At 36.5% G+C, this 17,243-nt stretch overlaps 1 pseudogene; it reads right to left on the bottom strand.

Annotated features, from left to right (window-relative positions):
* Nucleotides 1-3,637: 3,637 nt before the first annotated feature.
* LOC102878151 overlaps nucleotides 3,638-17,243 on the bottom strand; it is a 22,901-nt pseudogene continuing 9,295 nt past the window's right edge.

The following is a 17,243-nucleotide window of genomic DNA, read 5'->3' as shown; positions in this document are numbered from 1 at the left end:
TTTAGCTAAACTATAAAAAACACTCCTCTATCAACTCATGATAAACCAGAATGTCCCAGTAGGAACAATAAAAGAAAAATATATAATATAAATTATGAAGAAAAAACTTGCTATAAGTGATTCGAGTGCACTACCAAATAGTATTTTTTACCTACAACCTTGAATAAGGTGGGATAAGTTAACAGCAGAATAACACTTCATTAAACATCAGTGAACATATTCAAATTTATTTAGCTTTATTAATAAAAATATATGAAGTTCACAAATAGTCTATGTGAAGCATGACAAAAGCAATGTATGAGCTTTTGCAATTCACAATTTACAACCAATCAAGAAGCATTCAGGTTTTTCTGGTATAATAGTGGTGTTTTTCTATGATTTTCAAGACTGAGGCTCATTGTTTAGTAAACAAGGATGTACAATAATTTTATGCTCTTAAAAATGAATTCTCTATTCTTTCCCATCTATCTCTAAAGACTTCTTTAATTGAAACACATTATATAGTACTCATGACTCTAACCATGGCTACTACAAAAACACATGAGAATTTTAATGAACTGCCACCTTGTTTTTCTTAGAGAGCAATTGGTAAAGCCAGTTAAAATTCAGAATGCTCCTGTCTTACATTGCTGTAAAAAATGACTTGAATACCTACGTCATGGTGATTTCCATCGATGTTCTAAGTCCAGCATGAATATTATCTCTACTTTGACTTTCTTCACATATCATACTTTACAGTGCCCTCTGTCTTCAAGGGAAAAGTAGATCTGAGGGGATACCACCTAATATACAAGGTCTCTCAGTTTCTAAAGCATCATAATCAGCCCCATGATGTACAACACACTAAGAGTAAAAACAAACCAAATGTTTTGACAGTGGAATCACATATTTACTTATCAATAAATCTCAATTACTGTCAATATATAAAGACACATTATAGGTAATTATACCTGTCCAAATATCCATCCTCTTGATACTATGAAGCATATTAACAAGGAAATTTTCTAAGGTTTTTAACATTTGCTTATTCTCTACAAGTATTCTGATTTAGATATCTAAAAAGTTTTCTTGACTTACTACTTTTTGTCAATTCTGTAATATTTCAGATGTGATTTTAAGTACTTCCTCACATATATTTTTATATCTTTAAAGTCACTTTACAACATGAATTCTGTAGGTTTTCTGAAGTGTATAGTTTGGAGAAAGGTCTTTCATCATGTACTAGGAATGTAGAATTTCTCCCAGGTAAGCGTGCTCTGATATGGGATGAAGCTGTAGGTCCAAATACAGGATTTCTCACATTTTTCACAGTCTTAAAGTTTCTCTCCATTATGAATTCTCTCATGGTCAGTTAGAGTTGAACACTGATTAAAGGCTTTGTCATATTTTCTACATTTGTAAGGTTTCTTTCCAGTGTGAATTCCCTCATGTTGAATAAGATGTGAATGCCAATTAAAGTATTTGCCACATTCTTTACATCTGTAAACCTTCTCTCTAGTATTTTTCTCATATTAAGTGAAAGCCAATCTGAAAAGGCTATATACTGTATGACTCCAACTATTTGACATTCTGAAAAGGTAAAATAATGGAGATAATAAAAAGTTCACTGGTTGCTAGGGTTTAGAAGAGGGATGAGTAAGCAGAGTACAGAGAATATTCAGAAGTGTGAAACTAATTTGTATAGTAGTGAATTCATGTTACCGTAACTTTGTCCATACCCATGGTATGAACAACCCAACTCAAACCCTAAAGGAAACTATAAGCTTTGGGGGATGACATGTAACCAAAGGTACATGTATGTAACAAATGCACCACTCCGGTGGGGGACATAGAGAAGGAGGAGGTTATCCATATGGAGACAGAAGGCATATGGGAACTCTGTGACTTCTATTCAATATTGCTGTGAACCTCAAACTACTCTTTAAAAAAAGTCATGTTCAGACTTCTGCTTCTCTGAAATATCTGTTCTTAGGTCCATGTGTCTTTCTAGTTGTTTTTTCCATTCACCCCCAAATATTAATATTTATATCTGCTACTTAAACACACACACACACACACACACACACACACACACACACACACACACACATGAAGATAGCACTTCGCACCAAATAGGAAGACCATTATCTACAAAAAAAAAAAGTGTTGAACCAGTGTTTAGAAATTAACCCTTATATAGTCAAATGAAATGTAAATTGGAGCAAACTGTATGAAAAACTGGTGATTCTCAAAAATTAAAAGTAGAATTATCCTATGATGCAGCCATCCCACTTCTGGGTAAGATATTTTGATAACAGCCTCATAAATGTCATGGGGAAGAGTGTGGAGAGAATAACCCAAGGGCACATGGTAAGTATATAACTGCTAACTTGCATGTGCTTTGATCTCATAATAAAATAAAATTGTTATAGATTCCTTTGACCTTGAGAGCCCAAAGGTGCATTGCTGGTTTCTGTTATGAAGTACACTATGGAGGTGGGATAAAACAGTATTGGTACAAGAAACATGATTCAGGGTTATGAAAAAATAATTAAATTTTATTCATTAATAACATGTGCCCTAAAATATAATCCCAATGAACCTGGCAAAACATATTGCCAGCACTTCGGTGAGAACCATGCACATGCACATACTATTCTGGTTCTTTTGAATAAGCTTTCCTCTCAGGTACCTGCTCTCTCTATAACTGCCAAGACAAATATTCCATTAATCTTTGATATAAAAGTTACAGCCATTTTATGGAGAAAGTCACCACTCTGAACTACTTCTACCATGTCATCACCTCTCTCTCCTTCAATGACAGGCCTAGGCTCTTCGTGTCCAGACCTGCTCTGTTTCATAGTCTGCTGGTGGAGCATTCTTTCCTATGACCAACCATGGCCTGTCCAGAGATGGGCAACCTGCGCCTACTAAGTATGAAGACTTAGACCTAGTTTTTCATTAATCTCTGCCTTCCTTGATGCTAATTCATAAAATAATGAAGTTGATATTTAGTGTCCTTGTTTTGCCAGAGGATATAAATATGACCCATGATCCATGAAGTAGGCTCTTTCATCATATTGACTGCTTTCCAGAGAACAGCACGAAAGGCCTGGAAGGAAGGCATAAGTTCAATAGACTTTGGACATCAGGTCAAAACTCAAAGTCATGTAGTCTTTTCAAGAAAAGGCAACTAAATATTATGAACACTAAAGATAACGACCTGTTTGTACATGTTCTTGTTCCTTTGATATTTAACATGTCCTGAGATTTAATGTCTTAGGTTAATCTCAGAGAACTGGAAACAGTTATTTCTAGTATAGATTCTTGACTATGTGGTAGGTTATGAGCATTGGTCAAATTTTTTCTACATTCATTAAATTTGAGTGAATTCTTGAGTGAATCCTGAGGATACACTGTTCTGGCATAATACTTGAACTCTAATGGCTTTCCTACACTCATTGCAACTGTAAGAAATCACTCCAATGTTTTACAACTGTTTATCTTTGGGTAACACCTTGCTACACATTAATCCTGTGGTCTCTCCAGGATGTATATTCTTATAGCTAGTAAAGAGTGAGCTGTAATGATAAATTTGGCCATATTCGTGCATTCGCAAATATAAACTATTTGGTGAATCCTGAGTTTAAGACAATACCTAAAAGCCTTGCCACATCCACTACATTCCTAAGGCTTCTCACCAGTATGGAATATCTAATGGCAACAGGCTTGAACTCACGCTGGAGGATTTGCCACACTGAATACATTTTTAAGGATTTTTTCTCTAGCATATATTTTCAGATGTCTTGCATGGTGTAAACTATGACTAAAGAGTTTACCACTCTCATATTTATAAGTTTTCTCCCCATTATGGGTTACCTGATGTGTAGTCAGGTGTGAATGCATGCTAAAGGCTTTGCCATACTCATTACATGTTAATGCTTCTCTTTAGTATGGATTACCTGGTGATTAGATAGGCATAAACACCAAATAAAGGCTCTGCCTGATTCATTGTACTTGTGCGGTTTATCCCCAGTATGGATTCTCTGATGAATCACAGGTGTGATGTTACGAAAGCCTTACGCCTGTCATCATTATATGTAATGTTTCACTCTCCCATGGATAACCTGATGTCTAGTTAGATATGAATGTTCACTAAAGACCTTGCCACAGTCATTCGTAAGGTTTCACTCCACTATGGATAACCTGATGTCTAGTCAAGTGTAAATGGGCACAAAAGACCTTGTCACACTCATTACATTTGTTAGGTCTGTCGCCGGTATGAACGATTTGATGACATGAATGATTTGATTTGCTACTGAAAACATTGCCACACACATTACATTTGTAAGGTTTCTCTCCAGTATTTATTCTCTGATGCTGAGTAAATGTTACTTTCTGACTAAAATTCTTGCCACACTTATTACATTTGTAAGGTCTCTCTCCAGTATGAATGAACTGATGGCTATTTAGGGTAGAACAAGCACTAAAGACCTTGCACGCTCATTACATTCGTAAGGTCTTTCTCCATTATGAACAATTTTATGACTTATATGACTTGATTTGGTACTGAAAATCTTTACACTTATAAGGTTTCTCTCCCGTATGTACTCTCTGATGCTGAGTGTTACTTTCTGACTAAAGACCTTGCCACACTCATTACATTTGTAAAGTTTCTCTCCAGTATGGATTTCTGATGACTAGTTAGGTCTGAGTGTACACTAAACTGTTTGCCAGACTCAGTACATTTGTAAGAATGTTTCCTGATTGCTTTCATGTCTTTTGTCAGTACTGAAGGATGCCTAGAATCATTTTCATAGATAGAACTGTTGGCTTGGACACAAGGAAAAGCTCTCAGGAGTGAAGAAATGGAGAAAGTGTTGTTGAAAGACTTCTTGGCTGGATTACATTCATCAATTTTTTCTGCAGTCTGGAATATCTCCATATCAGCCTGATGTGACTGAAACCTTAGTTCAAGACTGTTTTTAATAGGCTTGTTTCCGGTAGGATCTCTGCCATGTTTACCTTTTCTATCAGTGAGACATTTGTTATCTATTATAGGCATTTCTTTCATCATCTCTCTGCTGATGAGCAAAATCATGCATATGTTTCCAGATTTCCCTGAAGTAAATATCTTTGATTACATGGCTTTCACATCTTCCAAACATCACTGTTTGGAATACTCCCCCTGTATTACTGAATTTTGCGGTTTTAATTTCTTGATCACATATGAAAGATAGATATCCACACAAAAAAATTATCCTATTAATACACCTCTAAATAAATGTTTCATGTTGAAATCTAATATTACACCAAAAATAAAGTTATACTGAACACAATTATAAAAGTTCCCAACATGACCCTCAAACTTCTAAAACAATAAAGAAACAGGATTCGTTACAATAAAATAGTCATCACATGGAATTCAAATAAACGTAAGGGTGGTCTAGTTTCAGACACCCTAAGATAAAAACATATCATGCAAACTTATTATAGCTATCAAGAAAATATAATTTTACTATGACTCCAAAATCCATAACATTTGTAAGTAACCATATTGCTATCTCATAACCAAGGAAAAAAATATTTTTATACACTTACTGACCATAAATGCTATAGCGTAGACAATATATTGTAATGGTAAATAATTCAAAATAACATAATCTAAAAAATAATCTACAGAGCAGTCTAAAATTATACAACAGATATATCATTGAGAAAATTAAAATGTCAATAAAACATCTTTTAAAAAACAAAGTACTTTTTAAAATATCTTATAAAACTATCTGTACCCACAAAGAACAGGCATTTGAGAACATCAACAAGTGGTGCATGTTAGTTGTATTGCATAATAGATGCTGAAAGACCATTTGTATATCACAATAAAAGTTAATTCAAAAAGGTTTCTAAGAACACAGGAAAAAAACAATAGTAAATAACAGATCACCATATTACAGAAATTGAACTCTCTCAAACTATAAACATTCCTCGTTAAGAATGAAGAAAGAACTACTGTTCTAGAAAAAGCACACATATGAGAACTGGAAACTACATGGGTATCACTGACTTCTCAATATCAGATCAAGAAAATACACAACATTATAAAGAAGAATATTAGAAAGAAGCCAAAACTCACTGTTGGGATTAAATGACTGCTATATAACAGCCGATCCATAGAACAAGTCCCTATGTATACAGAGCTCTCTACTCTGCAGGTCATTGGCCCCTAATACATGTAATATAGAGTCTGTACTTTGAAAATTGATTAAGGTGAGGGAAGATGTTACAAAATAAAAATATAGGATACGATGCAGACAATAGGATATCTCATAATGAAAATGCCAGAAAGTTGATTTATTAAACAAAAATAACTTATGTATCATCAGAAAACATGCAAAATCCTAAGCCATCTAACAGCACTAAGGTGTTTTAAGAAGCCTTGTGGAAAATTATCAATATACTTTCAAATAATGGCAGTAGACTCATAGGATTTATGTATGTAACCCTCATTTATATAGACAGTGACAGAAACAAAATTGGAACCTGGACTTATGGACTTAGGCAACATGTTCTGAACCATGTCTGCCCACCCAGGCAGTACAGATCCCAAAGCCTTATAACAAATATCAGGATCTCAAAAATAAGTATTTCTGGGAACATAAGACAACTAATTAAGCAGTCACTATAATAATCACTATAATAGTTTTGCACAGCCAGCAGACTTATAGTTTCTGAGTCATCACATACCAAAGGTGAATCATAAAGAAGTAAAAAATCTGAACATGCCTATAACTCATAAGAAGATTAAATAACTAATCGAAAAACATTCAGTCAAAACAAAACAAAACAAAAAATGTCACTGCAAAATTGTACCCAACTTTCAAAAAGAGCTAACACCAATCTTCATCAAACAGCTCCCAAAAAATGGTAGAGGAGGGAACCCTTCCAAACTCATTCCAAAAAACCAGAATTGTCCTAATAGCAAAGCAAGAAGACAATATAGGAACCCACATGAATCCTGATGAACAAATTATGAGTGAAAACATAAACCAATTTAAACACAATGAAAAGCTTATTCACCATGACTAAGGGAGATATGTCCTTGGAATGCAAGGATGTTTCCACACAGGAGAAATCATTCGATGTAATACTGCACAGTAAAAGTATAAATTTAAAAAACAAACAAACAAACAAACAAACAGCAACACATGATCACCTCAACTGATGCCGCTTACTTTTGAGAAAGGTTAGCCTTTTGTGATAAAAAAAAAAGAACCCTCAATGAACGAAAAAGAGAAATCAAGTCCCTCAACATAAAATAGAACCCATATAACAAGCCCACAGCTAACATCAAATTGCTGAAAAACCAAAGATGTTGAGAAAACAAAATATAAATAAGAAAAAGAATTTAAAACAATTCTTTACACCATAGTCCCCAACCTTTTTGGCACCGGGAACCGGTGCTTCTGAGAATCTAGTGCCTGATGTCTGAGGTGGAGCTGAGGTGGTGATACTCATGCTGGAGAGTGGCTGTAAATACAGAAGAATCCTTGCTCAGTGGCCCGCCACTCACCTCCTACTGTGTGGCCTAGTTCCTAACAGGCCACAGACCAGTACCGGTCTGCGGCCTGAAAGCTGGGGATCTCTGTTTTGCAGCACATGCAAAAATTAACAAAAAATGAAACAAACAACAAAACATAAGACCAAAAGCTATAAAAATCCTAGAAGAAAACATAGGAGGATAACTTATGTTGGATTCAACAATAATTGATCAGATATGACACCAAAAGCACAGGTAATGAAAGTTAATACAGACAAATTGAACTACATCAAAATTACAGACTGCTGTGAATTAAAAAACACAATCAAGTGAAAAGCTGATTTGATTCATGAAAAAGAAAATATTTGGAAATCATACATATCACATGACATTTTACAGATAAAGGCAACAAAAGGCAGATAAAGACATGCATTGTGCAACCTATGGGGGAAGGGTAGGAAGTTTTCAAGCCCCTCCTAGCACACCACTGTCCTTTTGACTATTTAGGGAAGTCTCATTACATAGGAGCGACTGATTAAATCACTGGCCATTAGTGATGAAACTCGATCTCTGGTCTTTCTGCCCTCCCGAGTGGTCAGGGGATGGGACTATAAGTTCCAAATCTCTAATTTTATTATTGGTTCTCCTGACAACTAGTGTCTCATCATTGGGGATTTCCAAAAGTCACCTAACATATACCTAGCTGTGACTGAAAGGGGCTGGTTATGAATAAGACTCCCATCTCACCTTTAAGCCCTAAAGAGACCACAGGAACTGAGGATAAGAGAACACGTGTTATAACAAGAGATCCCCCATTGCTCTTATCAGTCAGGAAATTCCAAGCCTGTGGAGCCTGGGTCAGAAATAGGTGCAAAGACCACATATGTCTTTCTTATCATAAATCATAGTATCATAAACTTCCACATTTAACACAAACAACACCCCATAAGTCCCGATTAAACAGTAGGTGAAGGAAGGGAGCAGATATTTCTCTAGAGGTGATATACAAATAAAGAGATGATCAGTATCACGAATCATTAGGAAATGCACATCTCAACCTCGATATCACCTCACACCCATTACAACAGTTACTACCAAAAAAGCAGTAAATAACAAGTGTTGGAAAGAATGCAAATAATGGGAATTCTTATGCATGACTGTTGGGAAGGTAAAATGCTGTAGCTGCTACTGAACTCAGTAGATCAGGTACTTGAAAATTAAACACTGAATTACTATCTGCTATACACTGAATGCGGGCTTCCCACTAAAATTTGATACTGAAATCCTCCAAATGTCAACAGTGAGCCTGTCGGAGGTAACTGAGCCATGAAGGTGGATTTTTTTTTGGAGCATCGGTGTCCTCTTGAGAGACCAGAGACCAGCCCTCTTTCTGCCCTGTGAAGGGGCAAGGAGAAGTCAGCCATCTGCAACTGGGAGTAGAGCCTCCTTCCAACCTGACCTCAGACTTCCAGCCTTGGAACTGAACGAAATAATTTCCTGCTGTTAATAGGCCACCCACTTGCGTTCTCCGTTAAAGGAGTGAAAACAGATGGATACACCGTGTGACCCAACAACTCCACATGTGAAGACATATACAAAAAAATAACAACAGGATCTTGAAGAGATGTTGGCATCGTAGTGTTCACGAAGCATTATTCACAACAGCCCAGAGGTAGAAACAACCCACATGCCCACTGAGATGACTGCACAAACAAAATGTCATAAATATATACAATGGATATGATTCAGCCTGTAAAATAAGATGGTTATCCAGTCATTTGCTACAATGTGAATAATTGAGGACATTATGCTAAGTGAAATTAACCAGTCACAAATAAGACAAATACTACATAATTTTATTTCTAGGAAGTACATAAAATAGTCAAATTGCTAGACACAGAAATAAGAATGCTATTTGTCAGGTGCTAAAAGTAGAGGAAAATAGGAAGAAAAGTGATTTTAAATACTCATGGTCATCAGTTGAATCTGCATTCTAATGACAATAATGACAACTAAATACGGTGCAGTTAACCCTTTAAAAACAAATTATGTAAAATAATATAAGTTATATGACAATAAAAAGACAGACATGAAGTCAGAGAGCTCCCACTGTAGGTATCAGTAGACACACAATTGCGATTATGAATCAATGAGAGTTAAGGGGAACTTATTCCAAATTCACTAGTCCCACTCCCTAATTACCAATAGGAAAACTAAGTATCTTCTGGAGAAAAGAAGTAAATGACCTACAAAGTGGAAGGACTCATAGTTAAGGGCCCTGGAAGTAGCAGCAGTTACCTGCAGAAACATCTTCAGGAAGTAATGACACCAGGTCAATGTGTAGACATGTGGTCAGCAATATACACAGCAAATAAAAGCCCCAAAACAACAGGAGAGAACCTGGGGGAGGACAACAGGGCCCAGGTGCACTGTATATATAGTTCAAATGGAAAGAAAGAAGGGAACAGAACAGTCTTCATTTGTTTACTCAAGAATGCAATTCCCAGACTTTACAAATTTTGCAGAAATTACAAGGCTACAAAAAATAGTGGAGAATTCTTTAAGCTGCAAAAAATTAGCTAAGTTTCCTGGAAAATACAATGAAAAAATTAAGTATTAATTCAGTGTACCAAAGTAAACATGATGGTTCATGACAGGGCAAAAAATTATCAGAAAAGAACACTTACACCAAATAGTGAAAATGCAGTAAAATTTACACAAAACTCAACAAATTCTAGATAGAAAACTGAAAACATTCTATAAAAAAAAACGACTCATATAACTGATGAATCAACTTAATGGTATGTTTGAGATTAACAAAGTGACCTGAAAAATAGTCTTAAGGTACTGGATATTCTCAATTTAAGACCTGTAATAAGTTCATATGGCAAAATAGTAACTTAATGTGAGGTACTAAATTAAGCAAAAAGTAGAAGAAACTACCTTTTCAAAACATTGTGGAATAAGGTTAGGATTTAGAGAAAATGGCTAGTGAGCAGTATCCACCACATTAAAAAAAAATACTGTCATATATATCAAACAATGTCCTTTACCAATTTCATTCTCCTACACATTGCAAGTTTATTTAATAATGCATTAGAATCAATGAGATGAAAAAAGTGGTGCCTTAAACAAAAACAAAAACAAATGATGGTAGACCTCACTGAGGCACCATTCAACTTCCTAAGGTCCCTCAACAAGACTCTTCAAAACTGTACCTGCTGAGGCAGTGTGCATAGCAGCACACATGGGAGATGAGAACTGTGACATGAACGACAGTTTAATCAGTAGTCTCAAGGACAGGAGGCTGTGAACTTGTTCTCCCAGGAGAAATTCTACTTTGTTTAACACATGTGTGCATGTGATCCACATGATCACAGTGTTCCAGAAAGATGCTTACTGACACTCCACAACTGGAAAAAAAAAAAAAAACTGAAAACACTTATCGGTCCAGCTGTCATGACACTCTCTATGTCGGTGTCCTGGGACATGCTAACTGCTCTATCAAGCAGCTCCAAGAGCTACTTCTGTGACTAGCGGGATAATACTGCAACACATGATTCAACTTATCTCTATTTAATTTTTCCATGACCAAGGGCATTCTCTCCATAAGAGAGTACACCAGGGGTTATCCATTCCCTAAAAATGAATGACACCAGCAAAAGACTGTGAAGTATAGACCCCAGCAATGTGTAGTTCATGGGCAAGGTTCAGAGGGAAACCACACGAATTACAAAGAATATGAATCTCGAAGAGTCTATATTCCGAGGTGAGGTAGCATGGCGCAGAGACAGAAGTCTAAGGAATGGGGTCAGACGCTGCAGGATCATGAGGGGACCATGCATGCCATCACAGACACCATGCTATGAGCCTGGAGGATGGAAATGCACTCCCCATGTAGAACTGGGGACTGAAGAGACACTCTCTCCAACCACTATCTCTAGAGGTTAACTAATAACAGTTACAGAAGATCTTACCCACCTGCCTGAGACACATACCTCTGAAATGTAAGCAAAAGCAGAATAGAAGAAATAGCTGAGGGACTGGAACAGGTGGACAGGGCAGGAGAGAGCCCCATACAGTTCCTAGGGTGCCTGATGGAATGAACGGACAGACAGTGCATCCTTTCTTCTGATCAGGCCTTCCAATCATTGGAAACAGCAATGGCACCAAGATGGGTCCAAAAGGCAGGACTACAAGATGTCAGCTCTGCTCTGTATGGACTGAAAATTAAGCATCTGATGGAACCCAGTCCAGAAGGAGAGACCAGGGACACAGAGACCATCTGAGACAGACCACCCCATGCGCAAGTCAAGGAACCAAAGACGTCACAGGGCCACATAAAAGAGTGTTGTGATCACAACAGACTCTGCCTTAGTCTCTGTTGGAACTGCAGCCACACTGAAGGTGAAAAGACAAATTTTACACATTAAAGGGTAGAGAAGTAAGTTGCAGAAAAGAAAATTTTTCCCTTGAGGATTCCCTAGAAATAAAATTCTGTTTGCCCACACAACTTTCTTGCTTGGGACGAGTTTGCAAACACTATGAAGGCTGCAGCCTCCTCTCTCCCTTTCCGAGCTCTTACCTGTGTTCACACCTTTGACATGTTCCCACCGATTTGGTTTTTGTGCCATTTTCAACTCGCTCTCCAGAGTCCAGAGTGCTTTCCCTTGCTCCAAAATGGAGACAATATACAGATCAGGAACAGAAATTCCTGCACATAAGAAGAAAGCAGCATGAAGACCTGTAGTTCTGCCAGAATCCCTGATCTCTGGTCAACTGAGGAATGATAGTAGTACAGGTGGCTCAAGAAACATAGTTCATAAATCCATCGACTCCTCGCCTCCTTCTGTGCGTAGGGACTAGTATCATACACAGATACCAAGCTTGTGTCCAAAAACTACTCAATCAATATGTGGGAATAGAAAACAAAGAAGTAGATATTTTAAGTTTGCCACAGGGCTTTATAAACAGCTAAGCTCTTGAATGGCCCCTTAAGTATCACAAAGTGGGCAGATCATCTGCAAAAGGGTGAGGTTGAAGTCCTGATGCCACCTTATGAAGCCTTTTCATGTCCTAGTAAATGAAGCTTCGATCTCAGTCACACAAGGCAGGTGCTCTCAAGAAGCACCCAGGGAAAAGGAAGAGATGCTAAGGGCAGATCTTGACTCTTGAAGGAAGTCATCCTCACCCAGGAAGAACAGGCTCCAGTAGCTGTCCAACATCACCTCCCTGTACAAGGCCCGCTGAGTGGGGGCCAGGTATTCCCACTCCTCCTGAGGGAATTCTATGAACACATCGTTGAGTGACAATAGTCCCTGAAAGGAAACACATTTCAGCAAGGGGAAACAGTGACAGTTCTTATCTTCACTCAGAATGCGGAGAGATGTGTAAAATCAATTCAGGTGGAATGTTTTGACAGATCCACGCCAGGTATTTTTGAGCAAGTTATGTGTCCGTAATGTTGGTTTTTATAAAATACTTTTTGAAATAAAAAATTCAATTTTATCCATTTACATTTATATACAGGCTTTAACAAAAGCCAGATAGTGTATTGGTTTATTCCACTGATAAAAATATATAAGACTGTAGGAATTATTAGTTTATATATTAATTTAATAGATTAAGATTTTTAAAATTATCACATTAGTGGACACTTGAAAAATTCTTAAGTAATTGAAAATCAGAACAAATATGAAATTCAAGAAAAACCTGTCATTAACCAGGAACATTTTGTCAAACATTCTGATTAGCAGAAAACAGTAGATGCATTTTTGGTAAAATCACTTTGGCTGACCAGTGCTCCTGCCTCAGCACACACCAGAAAGAGAAGAGAAGGAAAAAACAGATTGAGTGAGATAGAGTCAAAGAGGTGCAACTGTGAAAATTCACAGATCGAAGGATAGAGATTGACTAATAATAGAAGGAAATGAGACAGTCCATGTGAACCATATCCTAGAGAGCGCTGGGGTAGCTATATTCTATGAGATAAAACAGACTATAAGACAAAAACTGACAACAGGCAAAGGACATATAACGTAAAAGGGGCTCTTCCAAAGCATTCACCAACAGGTTCTAACAATTATAAATAGAGGTGCATATAACATTAGAGATCCCAAATATATGAGGTAAATATTGACAGAAATGCAAGTAGAAATAGGCACCAGTACAGTAAATGTGTAAGATCTCATTAGTTCAGTTGTAGTCATGGATACAACAACCAAATACAAGATCCATAAGAAAACAGAACACTTGACAACCCCATAGAGCTATGGAGTCTAACAGATATATACACCTGTCCCTCAATTTACGTGTTATTTTTTTCAGGCAAGTTTTTTATACACGGTAAACATTCCTCCCATTTATGTGGTCTCATTTTATGGAGTTCTTTCTTTTTCATTTCCATTATTGGTGACTACCCTTTCTAAAAAACAACGGCTTAACTCACTGATGTACAAAGAACTAATACTTACGAATACACAATTATTAATGATCTTCCTGTTCATTGGATGGTAATTAAAAAAGCATGGGTGACTACTGATGTTTTTCAGGATTGGTTTTACAAATGTTTTGCTGCGGAAGCTAAAATTATATGAAGGAAAAATGTCTTCCTTTTAAAATACTTTTACTTTTAGATAATGTACCTGGTCATTGACACAATTTAGAACATCCAAGTATAAAAGTTGGATATTTGCCACCCAATACAACTTCCCTGATCCAATCTTTAGATTAGGCATTATTTCTACCTTTAAGATTAATTATATTAAATGGAGTTTTAATGGCATTTTAAATAAACTTGAAGATAATGAATCACTGTGAAGAAAATGAATCACAGAAGACTGGAATAAATACACAATTTTAAGTTGTATCAAGAATATTGCTTTAGCTTTAAGTGATATAAAGCTGTCAACTTTAAATGCTTACTGGAAAGCAATATGGCCAGAAGTGGTTGTACCAGGAAATATGGTTCCAACAACTGAAGAGGAATTAACTGCCATTATTAATTTATTAAAATATTTTCAAGAAGGCTCTGACAATTTGAATGTAGATAATAATAATGAATTACTGGTGATCACGAATTAACTGATAATAAATTAATTCACTTAATATCTGAAGCCCATCCTGCCAGTAAATATGGCAGTAACCTTGAACCAGTTTCATTCACTGCAGAAATTATTTACAAAGCTCTTCAATTGGCCACAAAACTGGGAACTGCAATTCTAGATATTGATCCAAACATCCAATGAGCCTTAAAATTTTGAAGACTTTTAAAAATGTTGTAGTAAATATTGAAGAATTTATGAAAACTTAGCAAAAGATGGAGTTTGAAAAACATCATCCAAAAACATAAACATAAATAATGTAATATTTCCAAAGTAGTATTTCCAAATATTTAGAGCGATGATGACAATGACTTTGTGCCAATTAAAAAGAGAAAGTTGATTGCTTTAGATTACAGTACAGACACCGACAGCAAGTAAAATGGACTGTTTTTGCTGAATTTTCATTAGTTTTTTTTTTTTTGAAAATATGTGAAATAATTATTTTTATGACTCATAATGGCCTATTTCTTTAGTATTCTTTTTCATACTGGTAGACTCTTTTTATGTGATTTTCTTTCCCTTAAAAAGATGCATGGAGCAAATAATTCGTGTAAATCGAAGGATGAGTGTACAGAACACTTCACCGAACACATATGAAAACACATTTTTCTCAAGCACATATAAAACATTCTCCATGAACAACCACATGTTAGCCACAAAAGAAAAGTGAAAAACTGTTTACAAATTGCAATCCTAAAGTATCTTCTCTAATCACAAGAAAATGACACTAGAAATAAATAACAGAAGAAAAACAGAAAAATCCACAAAATGTGGAACGTAAACAAGTCTTCTTAACCAATACTTCACAGGAATAACACGAGAATTTTTTTAAAATACGGATAAAAATAACAATAAAAACACAACAGACTAAAGTGTACAGGATGTAGTGATAGCAGCACTAAGGGGCGCTAAGTGGTATTTACTAAAAAGAACAATCTCAAATCAGAAATCAACTTTTACACCTCAAATAAAAACAGGATAAACTAAACCACATTTCTATAGAAGAAGGAAATAAAGAGTAGAGCAAAGATAAAAGAGAGACTAGAAAATCGATATAAACATCAATAAACTAAGGTTTTGGGGTTTTTTTTTTTTTTTTGAGTATGTTAACAAAGTTGCAAACCCCTAAGTACACTAAGAAAAGTGAGAAGATTGAAATACATCAGAAATCAAACAGGGACTAATATAACTGATGATACAGAAAATTTTTAAACAATTTTAAGAGATTAGTATAAACAATGTCACATGAAAAGTTTACATAACTTAGAACACAATGAGTAAATTTCTAATAACATACAAGAACCAATAATGAAAAAATTAAAATGTGAATGAAATAATGGAGACTCATCAATAATCAAAACATACAACAAGAGAGTGAAAAAAAAATGGCATAGATGATAGAGGCTTTGTTTATTCCTCTTGCAACCAAATCAAAATTGTGACAGAAATAAGGAGCAAACAGCAAGGAAAGTCAACTGGGAGCTAGAGGAATAAGCCCTACAACTAGGGAGAGAAATAAGAACTCACCCGGCAATAGGAGGAGGTAGGACAGGGTGAGGATGCGAGGCTGCCTGGTCCTGAGCTGCTGAGTGGGACAGAGGCCATAGCAGCAGCAGCCAGCAGCTGCAGATGCCTCTTAAAAGGGCCATGTCTGTGAGCAGACTTTCATGGTGATGGCTCTGCTTGCTCTGAAACTAATGCCAGGTTGGCTGCACCAGAGACTTAGAGGGGGACACTCAGTTGTCAGAGTGAGGGCCTGAAATGAGGATCTTACCCCTGCAAAAGTGCCGTGGTATCCATTGTTCCTCTCTTGAGCCTTCCCTCTTCCCAATGTGCAGACTCAGCGCCACCATAGCTGAGACATTGGACTGGATAAGGAGGTTGCTCAACCCAGAGAATTTACTGAAATTTTGCCTCCCCCAACTCGCAGCCCCACCATGAGCCACATCCAAAGGTGCTCCTTGCTGGGCCAACTCCAAGACTTACACTGGTGGCAGCTGGCTTCAGTTTCTGGCATGGCCTCTTGAGGCAACTATAAGCACAGCAATGTGGATTGCTTGCTGAATCTTAACAGGTGGCCCTGGAGGGGTGCAGGCTGGGGCTAAATTTGGCCTGCAGCTAAACCTCTCTCAGGACAGTGCCACTGGACACCTACTACACAAAGCTGCACTAATAACACCAGGAGACTTAAGAGCTTTGCTTAGTAGGCAGAAACAGACACTGAAAGGCAGCCAAAATGGGAAAGCAAAGAAGCAGAAACCATAGGAAAGAACAGAACAGAGATCCAGAAAAAATGAAGTCAAGCAATCTAACAGATGCAGAGTTCAAAACACTGGTTACAAAGATGCTTAATGAACTTTTGGGAAGTGTAAATAAATTCAGTGAGAACTTCAACAAAGAGATAAAAAAACATAAAAATGGAAATGGAAAGTATAAAAGTATAAAAGGGAACCAGTCATAAATGAAGAACACATTATGAGATGAGAAGTATATTAAATGGGATAAACAAAGCGAATAAAGAAGAGGATCAAATGATCTATATAGAAGATGAAAAGCCAAGGACACTCAATTGGAATGGCAAGAAAAAAGAAGCCAAGACTATAATAATAATTTAAGGAGCC

The sequence above is a fragment of the Pteropus alecto genome, unplaced genomic scaffold (assembly GCF_000325575.1).
Source record: "Pteropus alecto unplaced genomic scaffold, ASM32557v1 scaffold265, whole genome shotgun sequence".
NCBI classification, from domain to species: domain Eukaryota; kingdom Metazoa; phylum Chordata; class Mammalia; order Chiroptera; family Pteropodidae; genus Pteropus; species Pteropus alecto.
The sequence above is the reverse complement of the archived record's forward strand: the minus strand, read 5'-3'. Positions and strand labels throughout refer to the sequence as shown.